The sequence below is a fragment of the Oratosquilla oratoria genome, chromosome 22 (assembly GCF_046742065.1).
Source record: "Oratosquilla oratoria isolate Oo_2021 chromosome 22, ASM4674206v1, whole genome shotgun sequence".
Classification (NCBI taxonomy): Eukaryota; Metazoa; Arthropoda; class Malacostraca; order Stomatopoda; family Squillidae; genus Oratosquilla; species Oratosquilla oratoria.
Window position 1 is genome coordinate 19,307,333 of NC_134798.1, and position 12,500 is coordinate 19,319,832.

Sequence of the window (12,500 nt, forward strand, 5' to 3'; positions counted from 1 at the left end):
TATATATATCAAGGGCCCTTTCCCCTTCGTAAGGGGGATGGTCGAGTCAAAACACGCACTTACTTGAAACATATCAAAACTCATTTAACGCCCTTCTCATCTCAGCACCCCTATGGTTGAAGGCAGTGCAGCGAGACACGGGAGGAGTACTAAATGGAAAATGACATGATTGTTGTTGTACACATTTGAAAAGGCAACGAAGTACACCTGTACTGAAACGAAGGCATAGGTCAGTGATTACCAGCCTCGGGTCCATGAACACATCTGGGAGAGGGTGAGAGGGAAAGTTCCACAGAGGTTCCCAAATGGAGTCACGAACCCAAAAATTAGTAACAGTCAGTGGTCGCTTAGAACAGCAATACATAAGTATGGAATACATTAGAAAACAGTTTTGAAACACCTGGACTGATAATTGATAAGGCGAGAGATTTTTTATTTCTTTTTAACCCCCTCGGATGACTTACAGTGCACAGCCTTGCGGTCAAAATCCAAGTGTTTATAAAAGACTTATGATTCAGAGAACACGTTGGCTATATGTGTGGATGACGTATGTCATCTGTAAAGCGGGGGGTGAAAGTCCTCATGTTCGGGAACAACAAAAGAGTAAATTACTTCGTTGTAGATGGTTGACTAAGTTTTCTATTACACAAATACATCTTCCAGTGTTTATGGCACGCAGACCGTTGGGCCAGAGAGCAAGGAATCCACTCATATCCTCTGCAAGTTGAACTGACACTCCGTGGGGTGCTTCTGGTGATCTGATTTCTTCCTTTTTTCTGTGTGTAATGCCGTTGAATTCGACACTTTAATATCACCTATTATATTGTTTGTGCAGTTGTTGGTAGCTATGTATAGCGCTTCTATTTTTTTTCTCTTACTGACACTATCCTATCACGTCTCAACCAAATCTACCATAACATTCACCTGGAGAGCACGAGGTCAATAAGTCCCTACCAGTCCCCTTGTAAGTTTCAGAGTGTATAGAAAACCCACTCACAAATATGGTTACATTCATTATTTTAGTGCTCAAGACAAAAAGACCAAGACGGTTGTAATCATGGGTTTTTAACCTTCGTGCACTCAGAATATGCAGCCCCGAATTCGTCACGGGCGAACTACATCATGTCACCGAGACCCTCAAACAACTTGGCTTAGCCGATGGTAAACCAAAATCAAAGAAACCCAAAACCGTAAGAGAGAAAAATAATAACAGCGACCATGTATTACGCCCTAACGTGAATATTATGAAAAAGTGTCATTGTCACGCCCTTACGTGAATGTCATAATCTTATGTATGTATCATTTATGTATGTGTTATATCACATATATATATATATATATATAGATAGATAGATAGATAGATAGATAGATAGATAGATAGATATATGTGTATGTATGTGTATATATATATATATAGATAGATAGATAGATAGATAGATAGACAGATAGATAGATATATAAATATATAGATATAAGTGTGTATATATATATATACATATATATATATATATATATATATATATATATAAATATATAATGTTTGTATGGTGTCACCTAGTTGTATCGGGTAGACGTTCCAAATTTCTTAGTATGACAACTCGATGTTTGGAACGTCCTGGGCTAATCGTCCTGCAGCCCGCCTACTGCGCAGATCGTGACGTCACAAACGAATGTAATAAAAGCTGTGAGACGATCATTCGGAGAGGAGCCGGTCATATACCCGGGGCTCTCTTCCGTAGTCTTTCCGGTGTCGATCTTGCACGAAGCCCTTGCCAAATTGGAAATTCTGGTGTCCCTTTCTACATCGGCCCAGTGCCGATCTTATTCGTCGCCCCTGGCAGAGAGGATCTTCCCTTACTACATCAGCCCAGTTCTGATCTTATTAGTTGTCTTTGACTTATAAGAACCTTTGAATTCCCTTACTTTATCGGCCCAGTGCCGATTTTATTCGTCGCCCCTGGTAGATCAGAATTAGGTTCCTATACTTAATGAACGCAGTGCCGATCTTAACGCCCAGGTATGAAACAAGATGAAGCAAAGGAAGGTAAGAAGCTGTATAAGTAAGGTATTTGTGTGTTGACTTTGTAATTGAATGGTTCGTGTCATAACATTATTTTGATTACATGTAAATTATTTGTGATCTTTGGTATATAGCTAAAGTAGAGGTAGTAATAAATGTTGTCTGTTGATGATTCAAGGTTTTTCCTATTCCCTATAGCTTTGAAAACGATCACATGGTATAAATTTTCTGTCACTCCCTTTGGTATATGGTAAGGATTTTCTGCCTGGTACATGATAGAGGTGTACCGTCCGAAGGGACGTGATAGCAAGACACACACAACACAGTATAAATAGTAGTCCCTACCACTGACTTAGCCTGCACACTCAATAGAGAACTCAGACACACAGATATCCGCATCTCATGTGACGCAGGAAAGAAAATTGGTGACCTTATTAAACCAAAGATTGAAATTGATAATACCGGAAGTTTAGTAAATAGAATTCCGTGCGCAGGTTGTGACCTTGAACAAACGTACAGGGATTTATCCACAAGAATAAGAGAACACAGAACCAATGTTCAATGCCACCGCAACCCCAGCGCAATCGTGAACCATGTTGACGTAAAAGGACATTTAACGAGATGGGAACAAACAATCATCCTAAATAATAACCTTGGTAAGAGACAGAGGAAAATTGAAGAAGCACTATTCATAGTCACCAACAACTGCACAAACAACATAATGGATGACATTAAACTATCGAATTCAACAGTGCAGCAAAAGAATGGAAGAAGTCGAGACATCAGACCAAACATTTTCAAAACGGCCGCAACCAAATCTACATCCACACTTATCACAAACTATACGGCAGAACACAAACACATACCACGCCTCCTTTTTAACAACACCCTGATACCGCACACACACTCAGCCAAGATTCTGGGCGTAACATATGATACATCCATGTCATTCAAACAACACATCACAAATATAAAGACAAAATACACACCTAACTCAACGCCCTTAATTCACCTCCATTTATAACATTCAGACAACAAACAACCTACCATTACAGTATACAAACAACATATACACTCACTGTTGAATTATGCGAGCCCCGTATAGGCCTCTAACCTCACTGAAACACGCCACACCACCCTGTAGACTATACAGAATATAGCTCAGAAGTTAATACAGGTTACACAAATTCAATATCTACACACCATCAACACCATGAAAAAATTCATCAAAGTAAAAGATCATCTTGACATAAGAGGCGCACAAAGATTTGCTGTAGCCTCCACAACCCCTATACCACATGGCAGAGCACACACGCATGCCAAGAAACATCAAAACAACACATAAATACCTATATCACACACATGTAATTTCTTCTCTTCCTCCACAAGCACTAGATACCCAAGAAACATATCCATAATCCTATCACTCACTGTTCCATCAACAGACTGAGAGACTACTGCTGCATGCCATTTCACAACTGCATGCCTGTTCCCCTGACATCGATACCTCTGAATCCTTTTTCCCTCGAGAGGACAGAGTCCACTGGGCCAGGCTGCGGAGAAGCCATCATCCAACCCTTCTAAATTACCAGAGACGGATAGAAGAACGCATCGCGGATATGTGTCCAGGATATAACGCTTCACCACATACTATTCAACACATTATGGAAGACAGTATTGTACACAATTACGCACGCCAACAGCACAACATATATTTTATAAGGGATTTATGGGAAAACCCCGTTCCAGCCACGGCGTTCCTCAGGGAGACGAGACAGCTCGGTCAGACAGCCTAGGGAACGTAATCATCATCATCAGATTACCAGAAGCACCCCACGGATTGCCAATCCGACCAGTTCGCAGGATCTAAAGCATCCTTATATCTAATGACCAAAACTTTGTATCCTTTCACTCGCCACACAACTATTTTTAATTATTGCCAATTCTTTATATTGTATAATCGTTCTTTCTGATGATGCACCTCAATGCGAAACTCTTGTTCTATTTGTGTGCTTTCCTTCAACTCATCTCACAACACATACACACATATGTATGTATATATATATATATATATATATATTTACATATGCACACACACACACACACACACACACACACACACACACACACATATATATATATATATATATATATATATATATATATACATGTGTGTGTGTGTGTGTGTGTGTGTGTGTGTGTGTGTGTGTGTGTGTGTGTGTGTGTGTGTATGAATATACATATATACACAGACAAACGCACGCACCTCTCATGGCGCTGTGGTTAGAGCCCTGGCCTGCCACTACTGAGGTCCGGGTTCGATCCTTGCCCGGGGCTGAAATTATATCAGTATCGCAGCGCTGAGGGGTGTTACTCCAACTCTCGTGGGTGGGGAGTTGGGGGTGTGTGTGTGTGCAAGGTCATAGCATTACCCATAGATCGGACCTACGAGCTCTGAGCTCTCTTCCAGGAGGGAAATAGCTGTCGATCACGAGTCCAACACGTGATCCAAAGACCAAGTGAATACACACATACATACCTATATATATCTATATATATATATATATATATATATATATATGTGTGTGTGTGTGTGTGTGTGTGTGTGTGTATATATATAGTTATGGCTTGCTGAGGTGTGCCGAACTATTCCAGGACTATGAATAGTGGCCAGGTTCCTACGGGGTTGAAACCGATAGTTTACGAAGGCACGATGCAGCCGTAATAAAGTACGTTCATGGACGTAGTGGCTCTCGGTCAAATCTTACACACGTAAAGGCAAGTCGAGAACTCTTATAACATGAAAACATATTCAATATGTACCATCACCAATACAAATGAATATATCCCGAAGGATGACATCACACACATTATAGAAAGAAATACAATGGAACAAGAAACTTATAATAAATCATTTAAATACAAGAGAAATGCTCCCAATCACAAAACAAATATATGTAAAGATAGACAGATTCAAAAAAGGGGGGATTCCACTTCTACCAGGTGAGAGTTAGTTATTCTTAAGTTAGTTGTGGGTGGAACGAGGCTTGTCCTGGGGGTAGCCGGTGGTGGAACAGCAGGGCGGGAACGATGTCAACGCGAGCGCATCGAGACCTAGGGAAGACTGTCGAATTTGGTGGCCGTCTTTAAGTAGTGGATGGAGTGGGCGGAGCTTTGACGTAGACCTCGTCAGCGGTCCATTGAGGTTTCGAGTCCGGCTCGAAAATAGGTCGGAACCAACAACACATTGGAGTTGTTAACAAGACATGGTGACATGGGGTTTGATAGGTCGTTTACGAGTGTTTTCAAATAGTATGTTTCGGGGTGAAAGAAAACTGACGGTGGTGACCAGTGACTATAACACCCTCCTTCCAGAAGTGCAGCGTGAAGGGTGGAGCGGGCTAGAGGTCTTTTAGTCACTGGGAGCTGTTTGGGCGTCTGCTCCTCTTGAGAGACCAAATGCCAGAATGTTGTCTTCACCCTTGATATGACTCAGCCGGAAGTTAAAGGCTTGGAGTTGGAAAGCCCATCGAAGAGTGCGTTGGTTGGTGAGTCTGGTCTTTTCAATAAAGATAAGAGGGTTATGGTCACTGTAGACGATGGTCTCGTGTCCAGGATAGCTCAAATGGCACTGGAAATGCTTGAAGGGAGAGACTAGAGCCAAGGCTTCTTTTTCCACTGTGGAGTAGGAGCATTGGTAGGGAAGTAGTTTGGCTGAATAGCAGCTAACCGGGTGTAGAGTGGGGTAGTGGTCGTCCTCTTGGAGAAGAACACTTCCTATTCCCTCTCCGGAGGCATCTATTTGGAGGACGAAGGGGCGCGAGTAGTCGGGAGTCCGAAGACAAACTTCTCTTTTGGGCTGGTCTGGGCTGTGAGAGAGACCGCTATTGCTGAGAAGTTGAGGCAAAAGTGACTGTAGAACTCTGCCATCCCAAGAACATTCAGAGCGATTTCCAGTTGTCTGGGACAGATGAGTTGAGGATGGCCTGGATGCTGGCCGTCTTGGGTTGCCACAACCCGTGGCCAACCACATGCCCTAGGTAGGTGACCGTGGCTCTGCCGAACTCGGATTTGGACAAGTTGGCCACGAATCCTGCGGTGGAGAGGCGATCTAGAAGGGAGTTTAGTCTGGTGAGGTGGTCTTCCCACGAATCTGCCAAAACAAGAAGATCGTCAAGATAGGCAAAAGTGTTATCTAGTCCAGAGATGGTATGATTGATGGCCCGCTGAAAGGTGGCAGGAGCGTTACACAGGCCAAAAGGGAGGACCAGATACTTATACAGGCCAAGAGGGGTTACGAAGGAGGAGAGAGTTTGAGCTTCAGGAGTCAGTTTGATCTGGTGGTACCCCTTGATTAGGTCTATCTTGGAGATGAAGCGGGACTTCCCTACCCGGTCGACTAGAGTGTCAATACGGGGTAAGGGGTAACGGTCCTTAACCGTAGCTGCGTTCAATCTACGGAAGTCCACGCAGAGTCTCCAACTTCCGTCTTCCTTGGGGACCAGCAGAGCAGGGGATGCCCAGGGAGAGGAGCTTGGTTCTGCCAGTCGATGTTCCACCAGGTAGTCCACCTCAGTTTTCATAATTTTTAGTTTGTGGGGGTTGAGACGATAAGGGGCCTGGTGAATAGGAGAAGTGTTAGGAAGAAGTTTTATGTCATGTTCGACCGTAGTACACAACCCTGGGTGGTCTGCAAAGACGGTAGGGTGTTTTTGGAATAGTAGGGTTAGATCCTCTTGTTGTTTTTGGTTTAAGTGGGCAAGGAATGAGGATGGGTTAGAGAGGAGGGAGGAGTTAAGCTGGAGAATGGTGGGATCATTATTTTGTACTGGGGTTATTAATTCATATTGTGGGTTTTGGTTACAATTGATAGGTCTCGGGGAATCATCAGCAGGTTACCTCCTCAGGTATTCTTTTAACAGATTTACATGAACTAGCTTAGAGTCTTTTCGCAAGGCAAAAGTAAGAACAACATAGTTTATTGAGGCGGTGGGAAACTATATAGGGACATTGAAACTTGTTGGTGAAGGGAGATCCAGGTATGGCCAGATACAGGAGTACTTCGTCACCGGGTTTGAAGGTTCAAACATTGGTTTTCTGGTCAAAATTAATTTTCATTTTGGCTTGAGGCGCGGCTAAGTTCTCTAAGGCAATATTTTGGACTACTCTCAGTTGATGCTTCAATTAATCAATATATTGGTTCACCGTCTGTTTGGGATGTTGAGGGGTCTCTTGATACCACTGTTCTTTAAGGGTCTTAAGGGATTCTCTTATTTGGCGACCGTACAACAGTTCGAAGGGAGAGAACCCTAACGAGGACTGTACAGTTTCCCTTACAGCAAATAACATGAGGGATAGTCCCTCATCCCAATCAGAAGATGAATTTAAGCAAAATTTTCGAAGCGTGGCTTTGAGATTCTGATGGAACCGTTCAAGAGTGCCCTGAGTATCAGGATGATAAATGGTGGATAGGGTTTGGGTAATGCCTAACTTTTTTAGTACACTGGTAAAAAGGTCTCTAGTGAAGTTTGTTCCTCTGGCAGATTGGATCTCTTTGGGTAGACCCACTTCAGTGAAAAATTTTAGCAGGGTGTTTGCTATGATTTGAGCGTTAATCTTCTTCAGAGGAAAAGCTTCAGGGTATCTAATTACCGGACACATTGCAGTGAGGATATATTGGTTTCCTTTCTTTGTCTTGGGCCATGGCCCCACACAATATATAATCACCTTTTGAAAGGGTTCACCAGAGACGGGGATGGGGTTCAGAGGAGCTTGTGGGATTTTCTGGTTAGGCTTTCCCACCATCTGGCAAGTATGGCAGGTCCCAATGTAATCAGTGACGGGCTTCTTTATATCGGGCCAGAAGAAGTGCTAATTGATTCAATCGTAGGCCTTGCAAATACCTAGATGTCCTCCAGAACCATCATGAGCGATCTGGATGACAATGGGTTGGATAGAACGAGGGATGACAATTTGGTGTCGTTCGGCCCAAGTATCAAGATTAGAACGGGAAGGAGGTTTGGTTATTCTCGAATTATTACAACACAGTTATCTCGAATTATGACAAAAGAAACAATATAGATTTAATATATCTAGACTTTGCAAAAGCTTTTGATACCGTCCCACACGAAAGACTACTTACTAAATTAGCTTTACACGGAATAAGTGGTAGCCTATTAGGTTGGACTAGTAATTGGTTGAATGGTCGAAAACAGAGAGTTGTTTTAAATGGAAAAACTTCTAGATGGAAAAATGTTACAAGTGGAGTTCCTCAGGGTTCCGTTCTTGGGCCACTTCTATTCATAGTATATATAAATGATATAGACCATGGACTAAAATCTACTGTTTCCAAATTTGCTGATGATACAAAACTGTGCGGAGTGGCAAATGATCACTCAAACCAATTAGATATTCAAGAAGATTTAGATAAATTACAGCAATGGTCTGAAAAGTGGCTAATGAAATTTAACACAAGTAAATGCAAGGTAATGCACATAGGTAAAAATAACAGTAAGTACGATTACAAGTTATTTGGAAATTCGTTAACAAAAGTGGATAGTGAAAAAGGTCTCGGCGTAATTATCAGTAACGACCTCAAATCATCCAAGCAGTGTATTTCAGCCTCTGAGAAAGCAAATAAGATTCTAGGACTCATTACGTAATCTTTTGATTTCAAAAGTCCATCACTCATTAACAATCTATATAAATCATTAGTTTGTCCACATTTGGAATATGCTGTTTCCGTATGGTCACCGAATCTCAAAGACATTGACAGACTGGAAAAAGTACAACGGCGAGCCACAAAACTGATTCCAAATATCAAAAATGAATCATACGAAAATCGACTAAAACATATGAATCTGTTTTCCCTAAAAAAGCGTAGACTCAGAGGTGACTTGATACAGGTTTTTAAGATTTTAAAGGGAATTTACATCATAGGTGACAAAAGTTTCACATTGAATGATAATCAGACAAGAAACAATGGCCTCAAACTGTCCGGAAATAGATTCAATTTGGAAGTAGGTAGAAACAACTTTGCCAACCGTGTAGTTAATGAATGGAATAAACTTCCAGCACATGTAGTGCAATGTAGTTCAGTTCGAAGCTTTATGAATCATTTAGATAAGCACCTAAGCAAGATGCTGTAATGATTATAATTTATTTTATATTATTTGTTTTTGTTTTGTTATCATTTGTCTGTTTGATTTTCATTTATTATTAGTTATATGTCAATTCATTGTTATTTATTATTTACCTGTTTGTTCATTATTTAACTATACCTATGCATTTATTTATGTATTTTATTTGTTATTTACATTATTATAGTTTTTGTTTATTATTTTATTATTATTATGATTTTTTTCGCATCCGACCTATATATTGACCAAAAGGTCTCCTGTCGACATGCTCCGCCTTTGTAATCCTTTGTAATTCCCTTCTGGTAGCAGAATCCAGGGAAGTGGTCAACCTCTTTTCGGGAACTGTCTGCTACTCTTTGGAAGTTTTGGAGGGTGGTATCTTTGAGTTGAGCCCTTGATAGGTTTTCAGAGGATATGGTTTGGTTAGGGAGATCAAAAGTACTGGGCAGAGGGGGATCTACATGGCGATTTTGTGAGCGGGTGACTACACACAGAGGAAAAGCCTCGGGATGCAAACACAGAGGAAAAACCTCGGGATGCAAGTGGTCTTCTACCAAAGTAGAGCTTAGGTCACAGGAAGGATTTATGATCTCGGGCTACTAGGGACCCGGCGAGATCGTTGAACAGTTCCGTGGACTGAACTGAGGACAGATCACTAATGGTTACTTTGTGTTCAGGGATTCTGGTCCCAATCTCGGGTAGAGCAGATTTGATGATAATAGACTGAGCGACACGGGTGTCTCTAATAATAGTAAGGGGGAGGAAGGAACCGTTTCTTGAGAGGGTGATTTCACCTTGAGATTTAAAATCTTGGAAAGGGTCTTTCTGGGATTGAGAACCAGCTTTTACAACATGGGACATGGGTCTTGGAGGGCTTCGCGAGTTTGATAGACTTTTCCTTGAGGGGAATTTACTTCGACGTTTATCTGATTCTTTTTGCTGGTTAGTGAATGAGGAGGCTGTACATCCTGGAGCCCGACATCGAGAAATATGGTGACCAGGTTTCTTACATCCTGAGACGCGAGGGAACCTGCTGATGACTTTACACATAGACGTTCGCGTTGTGATCCCAACATGTGCACCACCGTAAATTGATCGGCCAACTAGGCAGCCTCATTCAAGTCTGGTACATCCTTGTCATTGATATACATCATTACTTGGAATGAAAGTCGTGTTTTAAACTCTTCAATGACCATCAAGTTTACCAATTGATCAAACGCGTTAATTTCACGGGAGAAGAGCCATTGCTTGAAGAGCTTTAGCTTTTCGGCAGCAAATTCTACATAAGTTGAAGCTGAAGATTTTAACAAGTTTCTAAAATTTTGCCAATAGGATTCTGGTGTAACTTGATAGGCATTAAGGATACTGGTTTTGACTAGGCTATAAGAGGTATACTCCTCAAGACTGTTTAAGACTTCGGCGGCGGTTCATACCAGCTCGCTTTGAATGAGCCATATCCACTTTTCCTTGGGCCACTTGAGATGTACTGCGAGTCTTTCGAACTGTCGAAAGAAGTACTCTGGTTCTGACTCGTCAAAAAGGGGGATAGAGGATATGTTGTTGTGTAATTGGGTGGAAGTCTTTGTCTCTCTGTTATTTTGAGCTAATTCTATCTCGTGTCTCTGTTCACGTTTAAATCCATGCTGACGTTCACGCTCTTCTCGCTCATATTCAATTCTCTCTCTTTCTAACTTAAGTCTTTCTAGTTCTAAGGAAACTATTGATCTATTCGTGTAGTCAGGGGTAGGGTGGATATTACTAGGATCTAGAGGAGTGTTTAGTGTCTGGTCGTGTGTGTTTGTCTCTGTTGATTCTAGTTCTGCGTCTGATTCTACATTATGTCCTATTGTCCCACTTGTGCCGGGGAGTAATTGATAGGCGTCAACATCTAAGACTTCCAAATCAATGAGGCGATTTATGACAATGCTTCTAAGTTCTGTTTTGTTAAGAGAAGGAGGGGCATTTATATTATAAGTTTGGGCCAGCATTCGCCAGTCTTTTATCTTGAGGTCACCTGTTAATTGATCCACAGAGGGATTTTCTTGGAAAGCTTTGATTTTGAATATAATTTTGAATGGTGGGTTAGTTGATTATTCAGGAGAATGATAAGAGGAATTCCACTCCAATGAATTACGTTAACCAACGCTTGAACATAACAAGGAATAAACGGGAAGCTATTTAATGTTCGGTTAGAAGTGGAATCGGTGGGTTTGAAGTACCCAGGTCAGAAAATAATTGTTCTGATGAATGTATGCTAGTTAGAATACCAGCGCTCAGGACTACCCAACTGAAAATACAGATAGCCTGCGTAGAGAGAATTTGCTATGAACGAGAGTTGTCGTCCTCCCATTCGGGCGCTGAACCGACTGAGGTAAACAACAGGTCTGAATTCTAGCTAGCACGACTTACTGTACGAGTATAGAAAAATTTGGAAACTGCTAGGATGAAATAAACTCCTTATACGGATATTAGGAAAGTTTCTACGAGTGTCATAATAAGATTTGACTGAGGGCTTACAGTAAGTATAGAAGTTTAGGTGGGGCCGACAGTTAATTCGAGGATTGGTAGTTGAATACCGAGAGAATGGATGAGCTATAGTGTCCCCAAGAATTGCCGGTTCTCCTTTGGAACTATGAAATAAAGAGAAGTGCCTTGATTGAACATATGAATGTCGAGCAGTTGGGGGGGGGAGGGAGTAGTAAGAGGTCTCACGCTTCAAAATCCCGTTCCTTTTCATTATAAGACAGAAAATAGAGGTAAATAGTTATAGAGGAAAATTGGTAATTTGTCGTAATGACAAGAGCGATAATATTCACCTGCATTGTGATAGTTACTACGAGAAAAAGAAATTTATAGACTACTGAAATATTCCAAGTTCATTATATCAATTTATGTACGTATGGCAAACTAATGAATCCCTGGACAGGCCCTATTTGTTATGGCTTTCTGAGGTGTCCCGAGCTATTCCAGGACTATGAATAGTGGTCAGGTCTGTACGGGATTGAAACTGATCGTTTACGAAGTCACGATGCAGCCGTAACAAAGTACGTTCATGGACGTAGTGGCTCTCGGTCAAACTTTACATACGTAAAGGCAAGTCGAGAAGTCTAATAACATGAAAATATATATTTAATCTATACCATCACCAATACAAATTAATATATCCCGAAGGATGACATCACACACATTATAGAAAGAAATACAATGGAACAAGAAACTTATAATAAATCATTTAAATACAAGAGAAATGCTCCCAATCACAAAACAAATATATGTAAAGATAGACAGATTCAAAAAAGGGGGGATTCCACTTCTACCAGGTGAGAGTTAGTTATTCTTAA